Below are 12,687 nucleotides of genomic sequence, written 5' to 3'. Positions count from 1 at the left end.
CTGTAGGCTGCAGCATTGTAAGATGGGGCACTGTAGGCTGCAGCATTGTAAGCTGTGACACTGTAGGCTGCAGCATTGTAAGCTGTGACACTGTAGGCTGCAGTATTGTAAGCTGTGACACTGTAGGCTGCGGCATTGTAAGCTGGGGCACTGTAGGCTGCGGCATTGTAAGCTGTGATACTAGGCTGCAGGCATTGTAAGCTGTGACACTGTAGGCTGGGGCATTGTAAGCTGTGACACTGTAGGCTGCGGCATTGTAAGCTATGACACTGTAGGCTGCGACATTGTAAGCTGGGGCACTGTAGGCTGCGGCATTGTACGCTGTGGCACTGTAGGCTGCGGCATTGTAAGCTATGACACTGTAGGCTGCGGAATTGTAAGCTGGGGCACTGTAGGCTGCGGCATTGTAAGCTGTGACACTGTAGGCTGCGGCATTGTAAGCTGTGACACTGTAGTCTGTGGCATTGTAAGCTGGGGCACTGTAGGCTGCGGCATTGTAAGCTGTGACACTGTAAGCTGCAGCATTGTAAGCTGTGACACTGTAGGCTGTGGCATTGTAAGCTGTGAAACTGTAGGCTGTGGCATTGTAAGATGTGACACTGTAGGCTGCGGCATTGTAAGCTGGGGCACTGTAGGCTGCGGCATTGTAAGCTGGGGCACTGTAGGCTGCGGCATTGTAAGCTGTGACACTGTAGGCTGTGGCATTGTAAGCTGTGACACTGTAGTCTGTGGCATTGTAAGCTGGGGCACTGTAGGCTGCGGCATTGTAAGCTGTGACACTGTAAGCTGCAGCATTGTAAGCTGTGACACTGTAGGCTGCGGCATTGTAAGCTGTGAAACTGTAGGCTGTGGCATTGTAAGCTGTGACACTGTAGGCTGCGGCATTGTAAGCTGGGGCACTGTAGTCTGCGGCATTGTAAGCTGTGACACTGTAGGCTGTAGCAATGTAAGCTGGGGCACTCTAGGCTGCGGCATTGTAAGCTGGGGCACTGTAGGCTGCGGCATTGTAAGCTGTGACACTGTAGGCTGCGGCATTGTAAGCTGGGGCACTGTAGGCTGCGGCATTGTAAGCTGTGACACTGTAGGCTGCGGCATTGTAAGCTGTGACACTGTAAGCTGCGACATTGTAAGCTGTGGCACTGTAAGCTGTGGCATTGTAAGCTGGGGCACTGTAGGCTGCAGCATTTTAAGCTGTGACACTGTAGGCTGCAGCATTGTAAGCTGGGGCATTGTAGGCTGTGGGATTGTAAGCTGTGACACTGTAGGCTGCAGCATTGTAAGCTAGTGCACTGTAGGCTGCGGCATTGTAAGCTGTGACGCTAGGCGGCGGCATTGTAAGCTGTGGCACTGTAAGCTGCGGCATTGTAAGCTGTGACACTGTAAGCTGTGGCATTGTAAGCTGTGACACTGTAGGCTGCGGCATTGTAAGCTGTGACACTGTAGGCTGAGGCACTGTAAGCTGGGGTACTGTAGGCTGCGGCATTGTAAGCTCTGACACTGTAGGCTGCGGCATTGTAAGCTGTGACACTGTAGGCTGCAGCATTGTAAGCTGTGACACTGTAAGCTGCAGCATTGTAAGCTGGGGCACTGTAGGCTGTGGCATTGTAAGCTGTGACACTGTAGGCTGCGGCATTGTAAGCTGGGGCACTGTAGGCTGCAGCATTGTAAGCTCTGACACTGTAGGCTGCGGCATTGTAAGCTGTGACACTGTAGGCTGTAGCAATGTAAGCTGTGACACTGTAAGCTGCAGCATTGTAAGCTGGGGCACTGTAGGCTGTGGCATTGTAAGCTGTGACACTGTAGGCTGCGGCATTGTAAGCTGGGGCACTGTAGGCTGCAGCATTGTAAGCTGTGACACTGTAGGCTGCGGCAATGTAAGCTGTGACACTGTAAGTTGCAGTATTGTAAGCTGGGGCACTGTAGGCTGTGGCATTGTAAGCTGTGACACTGTAGGCTGCAGCATTGTAAGCTGTGACACTGTAGGCTGCAGCATTGTAAGCTGGGGCACTGTAGGCTGCAGCATTGTAAGCTGTGACACTGTAGGCTGCGGCATTGTAAGCTGTGACACTGTAGGCTGCAGCATTGTAAGCTGTGACACTGTAGGCTGCGGCATTGTAAGCTGTGACACTGTAGGCTGCGGCATTGTAAGCTGTGACACTGTAGGCTGCAGCATTGTAAGCTGGGCCACTGTAGGCTGCAGCATTGTAAGCTGGGGCACTGTAGGCTGTGGCATTGTAAACTGTGACACTGTAGGCTGCAGCATTGTAAGCTGTGACACTGTAGGCTGCAGCATTGTAAGCTGTGACACTGTAAGCTTGTGCACTGTAGGCTGTGACACTGTAAGGTTGTGCACTGTAGGCTGCAGCATTGTAAGCTGTGACACTGTAAGCTTGTGCACTGTAGGCTGTGTCATTGTAAGCTGTGACACTGTAGGCTGCAGCATTGTAAGCTGGGGCACTGTAGGCTGTGGCACTGTAAGCTGGGCACTGTAGGTTGTGCCATTGTAAGCTGGGGCACTGTAGGCTGCAGCATTGTAAGCTGTGACACTGTAAGCTTGTGCACTGTAGGCTGTGACACTGTAAGCTTGTGCACTGTAGGCTGCAGCATTGTAAGCTGTGACACTGTAAGCTTGTGCACTGTAGGCTGTGGCATTGTAAGCTGTGACACTGTAGGCTGCAGCATTGTAAGCTGGGGCACTGTAGGCTGCGGCACTGTAAGCTGGGGCACTATAGGCTGCGGCACTGTAAGCTGTTGCACTGTAGGCTGCGGCATTATAAGCTGGGGCACTGTAGGCTGCGGCACTGTAAGCTTGTGCACTGTAGGCTGCGGCATTGTAAGCTGGGGCACTGTAGGCTGCGTCACTGTAAGCTTGTGCACTGTAGGCTGCGGCATTGTAAGCTGGGGCACTGTAAGCTGGGGCACTGTAGGCTGCGGCATTGTAAGCTGTGACACTGTAGACTAGATATATCTAGAAATATGTATTTATGAATAAATATAAAAAAATTTGCTATGCAAAGAACATTGGATAGTGAAATATTCATATTTTTATTTCGGGTTAGCGTACTTTAAAATATGAGATCAGGTTTGCGCGGGAGTAGGGTGTTTTTTTGCTCCATTGACCTCTTTAGGGCAATAGGTTATTGTGCATGCAATATTCTAAGTTCAGAATTTTACGTTTGGCGGGTTATCGCACAAATGAAAGCAGTTTACTTTCAAATTGTAATACGATCGCAACTAGTAAGTATATATATATACTTACTAGTGGTAAAGCCTGTGTACACGGGCCAAAATGTTTAATTAAAGAAATATCACTATCCCTCTATCCCTGTCCCTCTATCCCTATCCCTCTATCCCTATCTCTCTCCCTCTATCCCTCTTCCTCTATCCCTCTATCCCTATCCCTCTATCCCTATCCCTCTATCCCTCTCCCTCTATCTATATCCCTCTATCCATCTCCTTCTATCCCTGTCCCTCTGTCCCTGTCCCTCTATCCCTGTCCCTCTATCCCTCTCCCTCTATCCCTGTCCCTCTGCCCCTTTCCCTCTGTCCCTATCCCTCTGTCCCTAGTCCTCTGTCCCTAGTCCTCTGTCCCTATCCCTCTATCCCTATCCTTCTGTCCCTATCCCTCTATCCCTATCCCTCTATCCCTGTCCCTCTATCCCTATCCCTCTATCCCTCTCCCTCTGCCCCTATCCCTCTGTCCCTATCCCTTTATCCCTATCCCTCTATCCCATTCCCTCTATCCCTATCCCTCTATCCCTGTCCCTCCATCCCTCTCCCTCTCTCCCTCTGCATCTATCACTCTCCCTCAATCCCTATCCCTCAATCCCTCTCCCTCTGCCCTTATCCCTCTCTTCCTATCCCTCTCTCCCTGTCCCTATCCCTCTGTCACTGTCCCTATCCTTCTGCCTCTATCCCTCTCTCCCTGTCCCTATCCCTCTATCCCTATCCCTCTATCCCTATGCCTCTATCCCTATCCCTCTATCCCTGTCCCTCCATCCCTCTCCCTCTCTCCCTCTGCATCTATCCCTCTACCTCTATCCCTATCCCTCTATCCCTCTTCCTCTGCCCCTATCCCTATATCACTATCACTCTATCCTTATAGCCCCATCCTTCTGCCCTGTCCATCTGCTCCTGTCCCTTGGCCCCTGTCCCTCTATCCCCATCCCTCAGTCCCTATACTTCTATCCCTAGTCCTCTGTCCCTATCCCTCTGTCCCTATCCCTTTGTCCCTGTCCCTATCCTTCTGTCCCTATCCCTCTCTCCCAATCCCTCTCTCCCTGTCCCTATCCCTCTGTCCCTATCCCTCTGTCCCTCTCCCTGTCCCTCTGTCCCTATCCCTCCATTCCTGTCCCTATCCCTCTGTCCCTCTCCCTAATCCCTCTGTCCCTATCCCTCTATTCCTGTCCCTATCCCTCTATTCCTGTCCCTATCCCTCTATGCCTCTTTCCCTATTCCTCTATTCCTGTCCCTATCCCTCTATCCCCCAGTCCTTATCCCTCTGTCCCACTCCCTATCCCTCTGTCCCTATCCCTCTATTCATATCCCTATCCCTCTGTCCCTATCCCTCTATTCCTGTCCCTATCCGTCTATCCCTCTGTCCCTATCCCTCTATTCCTGTCCCTATCCCTCTATCCCCCAGTCCATATCCCTCTGTCCCTCTCCCTATCCCTCAGTCCCTATCCTTCAGTCCCTATTCCTCTGTCCCTCTGTCCCTATCCCTGTCCCTCTGCTCCTGTCCCTTGGCCCCTGTCACTCTATCCCCATCCCTCAGTCCCTATACTTCTATCCCTAGTCCTCTCTCCCTATCCCTCTCTCCCTATCCCTCTCTCCCTGACCCTATCCCTCTATCCCTTTGTCCCTGTCCCCTATCCTTCTGTCCCTATCCCTCTCTCCCTGTCCCTATCCCTCTGTCCCTATCCTTCTGTCCCTATCCCTCTGTCCCTCTCCCTATCCCACTGCCCCCGTCCCTCTATCCCCATCCCTCAGTCCCTATCCCTCTATCCCTATCTCTCTATCCCCCTCCCTCTATCCCTCTTCCTCTATCCCTCTATCCCTATCCCTCTATCCCTATCTCTCTATCCCTCTCCCTCTATCTATATCCCTCTATCCATCTCCCTCTGCCCCTGTCCCTCTGTCCCTAGTTCTCTGTCCCTATCCCTCTGTCCCTATCCCTCTGTCCCTATCCCTCTATCCCTATCCTTATGTCCCTATCCCTCTATCCCTATCCCTCTATCCCTGTCCCTCTATCCCTGTCCCTCTATCCCTGTCCCTCTATCCCTGTCCCTCTATCCCTCTCCCTCTATCCCTATCCCTCTATCCCTCTCCCTCTGCCCCTATCCCTATATCCCTATCACTCTATCCCTATCCCTCTATCCCCATCCTTCTGCCCCTGTCCCTCTGCTCCTGGCCCTCTGCCCCTGTTCCTTTGCCCTTGTCCCTCTATCCCCATCCCACAGTCCCTATACGTCTATCCCTAGTCCTCTGTCCCTATCCCTCTCTTCCTATCCCTCTCTCCCTGTCCCTATCCCTCTATCCCTCTGTCCCTATCCCTCTGTCCCTGTCCCTATCCTTCTGCCTCTATCCCCCTCTCCCTATCCCTCTCTCCCTGTCCCTATCCCTCTATCCCTATCCCTCTATCCCTATCCCTCTATCCCTGTCCCTCCATCCCTCTCCCTCTATCCCTCTCCCTCTCTGCATCTATCCCTCTCCCTCTATCCCTATCCCTCTATCCCTCTCCCTCTGGCCCTATCCCTATATCACTTTCACTCTATGCCTATATCCCCATCCTTCTGCCCCTGTCCCTCTGCTCCTGTCCCCTGTCCCTCTATCATCATCCCTCAGTCCCTATACTTCTATCCCTAGTCCTCTGTCCCTATCCCTCTGTCCCTATCCCTTTGTCCCTGTCCCTCTCTCCCTATTCCTCTCTCCCTGTCCCTATCCCTCTGTCCCTATCCCTCTGTCCCTCTCCCTATCCCTCTGTCCCTATCCTTCTATTCCTGTCCCTATCCCTCTGTCCCTATCCCTCTATTCCTGTCCCTATACCTCTATTCCTGTCCCTATCCCCCTGTCCCTATCCCTCTATTCCTGTCCCTATCCCTCTGTCCCTCTCCCTATCCCTCTGTCCCTATCCCTCTATTCCTGTCCCTATCCCTCTATCCCTCTGTCCCTATTCCTCTATTCCTGTCCCTATCCCTCTATCCCTCTGTCCCTATCCCTCTATTCCTGTCCCTATCCCTCTGTCCCTATCCCTCTATTCCTATCCCTATCCCTCTGTCCCTATCCCTCTATTCCTGTCCCTATCCCTCTATCCCTCTGTCCCTCTCCCTATCCCTCTGCCCCGTCCCTCTATCCCCATCCCTCAGTCCCTATCCCTCTATCCCTATCTCTCTATCCCTCTCCCTCTATCCCTATCCCTCTCCCTCTATCCCTCTTCCTCTATCCCTCTTCCTCTATCCCTCTATCCATATCCCTCTATCCCTATCTCTCTATCCCTCTCCCTCTATCCATATCCCTCTATCCATCTCCCTCTATCCCTGTCCCTCTGCCCCTGTCCCTCTGTCCCTATCCCTCTGTCCCTAGTCCTCTGTCCCTATCCCTCTGTCCTATCCCTCTATCCCTATCCTTCTGTCCCTATCCCTCTATCCCTATCCCTCTATCCCTATCCCTCTATCCCTGTCCCTCTATCCCTCTCCTTCTATCCCTATCCCTCTATCCCTCTCCCTCTGCCCCTATCCCTATATCCCTATCACTCGATCCCTATCCCTCTATCCCCATCCTTCTGCCCCTGTCCCTCTGCTCCTGTCAATCTGCCCCTGTTCCTTTGCCCCTGTCCCTCTATCCCCATCCCTCAGTCCCTATACGTCTATCCCTAGTCCTCTGTCCCTATCCCTCTCTCCCTGTCCCTATCCCTCTATCCCTCTGTCCCTGTCCCTATCCTTCTGCCTCTATCCCCCTCTCCCTCTCTCCCTCTCTCCCTGTCCCTATCCCTCTGTCCCTATCCCTCTATCCCTATCCCTCTATCCCTGTCCCTCCATCCCTCTCCCTCTTTCCCTCTTCCTCTCTCCCTCTGCATCTATCCCTCTCCCTCTATCCCTATCCCTCTATCCCTCTCCCTCTACCCCTATCCCTATATCACTATCACTCTATCCCTATATCCCCATCCTTCTGCCCCTGTCCCTCTGCTCCTGTCCCCTGGCCCCTGTCCCTCTATCACCATCCCTCAGTCCCTATACTTCTATCCCTAGTCCTCTGTCCCTATACCTCTGTCCCTGTCCCTTTGTCCCTGTCCCTATCCTTCTGTCCATATCCCTCTCTCCCTATTCCGCTCTCCCTGTCCCTATCCCTCTGTCCCTATCCCTCTGTCCCTCTCCCTATCTCTCTGTCCCTATCCGTCTATTCCTGTCCCTATCCCTCTATTCCTGTCCCTATCCCTCTATTCCTATCCCTATCCCCCTGTCCCTATCCCTCTATTCCTGTCCCTATCCCTCTGTCCCTATCCCTATCCCTCTGTCCCTATCCCTCTATTCCTGCCCCTATCCCTCTATCCCTCTGTCCCTATCCCTCTATTCCTGTCCCTATTCCTCTATCCCTCTGTCCCTATCCCTCTATTCCTGTCCCTATCCCTCTGTTCCTATCCCTCTATTCCTATCCCTATGCCTCTGTCCCTATCCCTCTATTCCTGTCTCTATCCCTCTGTCCCTACCCCTCTATTCCTGTCCCTATCCCCCTATCCTCCAGTCCCTATCCCTCTGTCCCTCTCCCTATCCCTCTGTCCCTATCCTTTTGTCCCTATCCCTCTGTCCCTATCCCTGTCCCTCTGCTCCTGTCCCTTGGTCCCTGTCCTTCTATCCCCATCCCTCAGTCTCTATACTTCTATCCCTAGTCCTCTGTCCCTATCCCTCTCTCCATATCCCTCTCTCCATGTCCCTATCCCTCTATCCCTCTGTCCCTATACCTTTGTCCCTGTCCCTATCCTTCTGTCCTTATCCCTCTCTCCCTATCCCTCTCTCCCTGTCCCTATCCCTCTGTCCCTCTCCCTATCCCTCTGCCCCGTCCCTCTATCCCCATCCCTCAGTCCCTATATGTCTATCCCTAGTCCTCTGTCCCTAACCCTCTCTCCCTATCCCTCTCTCCCTGTCCCTATCCCTCTATCCCTCTGTCCCTATCCCTCTGTCCCTGTCCCTATCCCTCTCTCCCTATCCCTCTATCCCTCTGTCCCTCTCCCTATACCTCTGTCCCTATCCCTCTGTCCCTCTCTCCCTCTATTCCTGTCCCTATCCCTCTATTCCTGTCCCTATCCCCCTGTCCCTATCCCTCTATTCCTGTCCCTATCCCTCTATCCCTCTGTCCCTATCCCTCTATTCCTGTCCCTATCCCTCTATCCCCCAGTCCTTATCCCTCTGACCCTCTCCCTATCCCTCTGTCCCTATCCCTCTATTCCTATCCCTATCCCTCTGTCCCTATCCCTCTATTCCTGTCCCTATCCCTCTGTCCCTATCCCTCTATTCCTCTCCCTATCCCTCTATCCCCCAGTCCCTATCCCTCTGTCCCTCTCCCTGTCCCTCTGTCCCTATCCTTCTGTCCCTATCCCTCTGTCCCTATCCCTGTCCCTCTGCTCCTGTCCCTTGGCCCCTGTCCCTCTATCCCCATCCCTCAGTCCCTATACTTCTATCCCTAGTTCTCTGTCCCTATCCCTCTCTCCCTATCCCTCTCTCCCTGTCCCTTTCCCTCTATCCCTCTGTCCCTATCCCTTTGTCCCTGTCCCTATCCTTCTGTCCCTATCCCTCTCTCCCTATCCCTCTCTCCTTGTCCCTATCCCTCTGTCCCTGTCCCTATCCTTCTGTCCCTATCCCTCTGCCACGTCCCTCTATCCCCATCCCTCAGTCCCTATCCCTCTATCCCTATCTCTCTATCCCTCTCCCTCTATCCCTATCCCTCTCCCTCTATCCCTCTTCCTCTATCCCTCTATCCCTATCCCTCTATCCCTATCCCTCTATCCCTATCTCTCTATCCCTCTCCCTCTATCTATATCCCTCTAACCATCTCCCTCTATCCCTGTCCCTCTATCCCTCTCTCTCTATCCCTGTCCCTCTGCCCCTGTCCCTCTGCCCCTATCCCTCTGTCCCTAGTCCTCTGTCCCTATCCCTCTGTCCCTATCCTTCTGTCCCTATCCCTCTATCCCTATCCCTCTATCCCTATCCCTCTATCCCTGTCCCTCTATCCCTCTCCCTCTATCCCTATCCCTCTATCCCTCTCCCTCTGCCCCTATCCCTATCACTCTATCCCTATCCCTCTATCCCCATCCTTCTTCCTCTGTCCCTCTGCTCCTGTCCCTCTGCCCCTGTTCCTCTGCCCCTGTCCCTCTATCCCCATCCCTCAGTCCCTATACGTCTATCCCTAGTCCTCTGTCCCTATCTCTCTGTCTTTATCCCTCTATCCCTGTCCCTATCCTTCTGCCTCTATCCCTCTCGCCCTATCCCTCTCTCCCTGTCACTATCCCTCTATCCCTCTCTCCCTATCCCTCTATCCCTATCCCTCTATCCCTCTCCCTCTGCCCCTATCCCTATATCACTATCACTCTATCCCTATATCCCCATCCTTCTGCCCCTGTCCCTCTGCTCCTGTCCCTTGGCCCCTGTCCCTCTATCCCAATCCCTCAGTCCCTATACTTCTATCCCTAGTCCTCTGTCCCTATCCCTCTGCCCCTATCCCTTTGTCCCTGTCCCTATCCTTCTGTCCCTATCCCTCTCTTCCTATCCCTCTCTCCCTGTCCCTATCTCCCTATCCCTCTGTCCCTATCCCTCTATTCCTGTCCCTATCCCTCTGTCCCTCTCCCTATCCCTCTATCCCTATCCCTCTTTTCCTGTCCCTATCCCTCTATTCCTGTCCCTATCCCCCTGTCCCTCTATTCCTGTCCTTATCCCTCCATCCCCCAGTCCTTATCCCTCTGTCCCTCCCCCTATCCCTCTGTCCCTATCCCTCTATTCCTGTCCCTATCACTCTATCCCTCTTTCCCAATACCTCTATTCCTGTCCCTATCCCTCTATCCCCCAGTCCCTATCCCTCTGTCCCTCTCCCTATCCTTCTGTCCCTATGTCCCTATCCCTGTCCCTCTGCTCCTGTCCCTTGGCCTCTGCCCCTCTATCCCCATCCCTCAGTCCCTATACTTCTATCCCTAGTCCTCTGTCCCTATCCCTCTCTCGCTATCCCTCTCTCCTTGTCCCTATCCCTCTATCCCTCTTTCCCTATCCCTTTGTCCCTGTCCCTATCCTTCTGTCCCTATCCCTCTCTCCCTATCCCTCTCTCCCTGTCCCTATCCCTCTGTCCCTGTCCCTATCCTTCTGTCCCTATCCCTCTGTCCCTCTCCCCGTCCCTCTGCCCCCGTCCCTCTATCCCCATCCCTCAGTCCCTATACGTCTATCCCTAGTCCTCTGTCCCTAACCCTCTCTCCCTATCCCTCTCTCCCTGTCCCTCTATCCCTATCCCTCTAGGTGTGTAAAATGTGTAAAAGGCAGACATATTTAGGAGCAAGATACACAAAATGTTGTTGTTGTACGACCCTATCATGAAACAATAAAGATGTTTTTATGGAACAAAGTGCCGCTGCCTGTTTTGTATATGGGTTTGGAGGTTTAGCAGTGACTAAAGGGCTGTACATTTTTGAACAATTGGATTTTTAACAAAGGGTACCAAGTGGAAGTCAATTTGACATTTTTTAATTGTTTGCTCTATCTGTAACATGAAAGAAACATTTTAAGTTTCATTTCCCTACAGTTCCTTTAACTAATTTTCTGATGGTGTTTTATAAACCCTAGAGGAAGTTTACAAAATATTTGATAAATGAGGAGTTTCTTGTAATACAAATATGAATAATAACATCAAATGTACTTACTGAGAAAAGGAAAAAAGAATTTGATTATTTTTTTAAATTGATGTGAGGACAATGATACAGCTGGCGGACATGCACAATACTTAAACATTTAGGGGTAGATTTATTAAATAAAAATGAAGACGAGTGACAGCACCACAGCTTGCAGCAGTTGAAAAAATGCATGATTAAGGACCATGTAGTTCCAAAATGTTGCATGTTTTTCTGCTCTTAGGTACTCCAATACATTTTTTCACCTGCTGCAAGCTGTGGTGCTGTCACTCGTCTTCATTTTGGTTATGATTTTGGAGGTACAGATACTCCAAAATGATGTGCATCTGCATTAAAGAAGGCAGATTGGTGCTGGGCTTATTCTGCTGTTGTGTAGATTTATTAAATTTTGGGGCGGACATGATTCTGGTGAAATGCTTGTGCAATGCTGCCCCCTGCACATGCGCAGCCAATCGGCCACTAGCAGGGGGTGTCAATCATCCCGATTGTATCTGATCAGGATGATTGCTGTCCGCCATCTTAGAGGTGGCAGATGAGTTAAGGAGCAGCGTGCCTGAAGGATTTACACGGTTTACGGCGTGCCTGAAGGCTCGCACGGAAACAGCTGCATTTGCAGCATAGTAAATCTACCCCTTAAACATTTAACAGGTAGTGTATAATATCTTGAGCTAAAGTAAGATACAAAAGCAGTATTAAACATTATAATTTAAAACTTCATAATAATATGAAACAATAAATTAGAGAGACTTTAAACTGTATTTTTTTTAACCTTTTTGTAAGTTCAGTAGTTCACAGCTAATGTAGTGTATAAGTCTATAAAATAGTCCCCCCCCAGTGAACTAAAGACAGACAGTACATCCAATCAGGCTCACATGCACTGCGCTATAGCTACACCCATCATCACAGTTTATTTGTGTGCTGTCAATCACTCAAGCCAGTCTGGGAAGCTTGCCCTGTTATTTTTTACCAGTGTGATTCGGATTGGCTGTACTATGTGGGTTTAGTTTACTGGAAAAAAGATTACAAGTGGAGCGCTGTTTGCACTAGTTGCTATAAATAATATCGCAACCGCTCTAACTTGCATGTGTATTACAAGTAGAAAGTAAACGCGTTAACTTGAGTGCAGTCTAAATTTGCTCTCATCGGATTAGTGAGACTGAAGACCTAGCGTAAAGAGTAAGACTTAATATATATACTTCAAGAATAAATAAACAATGGCACCACAACAAGGCAATCCCCCAATTAAATATACTTTGCACTAGGCATTAAATCAAGTTATTTTAATTTTCAAATATATCTGTACTAGGGGGTGGTGCTATGCATAGTATTAATACAAACTCAATTGTGAAAAAAAAGAGAAATTTTCCACTTAAGCATGGAACTCTAGCACTCTCTGCCCAGACTAATGGTTGACAGGGTAGGACCACACCGATAAAATGTAACTTTTATTATATACATGTTAAAAGAATGGGAAAAGCATACATTAAAATGTTGGGTTAAACTTGACATCCAATTGTCAACTGTGGTTTAATAAAGACAAGTCAGGCCTAAGAGTAGTAGGAGATATGTCAGCCGCAGTCTAATCAGTATTAAGCCGTCAAATGAACAATGTGTAATTTATTATTGATATGGGAGGTACATAACTAACCTTATAAACAGTGGTAAATAAAATGTATTAGAGTGATAAGCCACAAGAGAGCCCAGTAATGTAATTTTAATCTTCCCACAGTGGGCCGATAGCAAATGTAGTTAACACTATATTAGTATTGTCCCATAGTTAAATGGTAACTATTGAGAAGGGAATA

This window comes from Bombina bombina, chromosome 7 (assembly GCF_027579735.1).
Source record: "Bombina bombina isolate aBomBom1 chromosome 7, aBomBom1.pri, whole genome shotgun sequence".
Taxonomy (NCBI): Eukaryota; Metazoa; Chordata; class Amphibia; order Anura; family Bombinatoridae; genus Bombina; species Bombina bombina.
Note: the sequence above shows the minus strand (reverse complement) of the source record.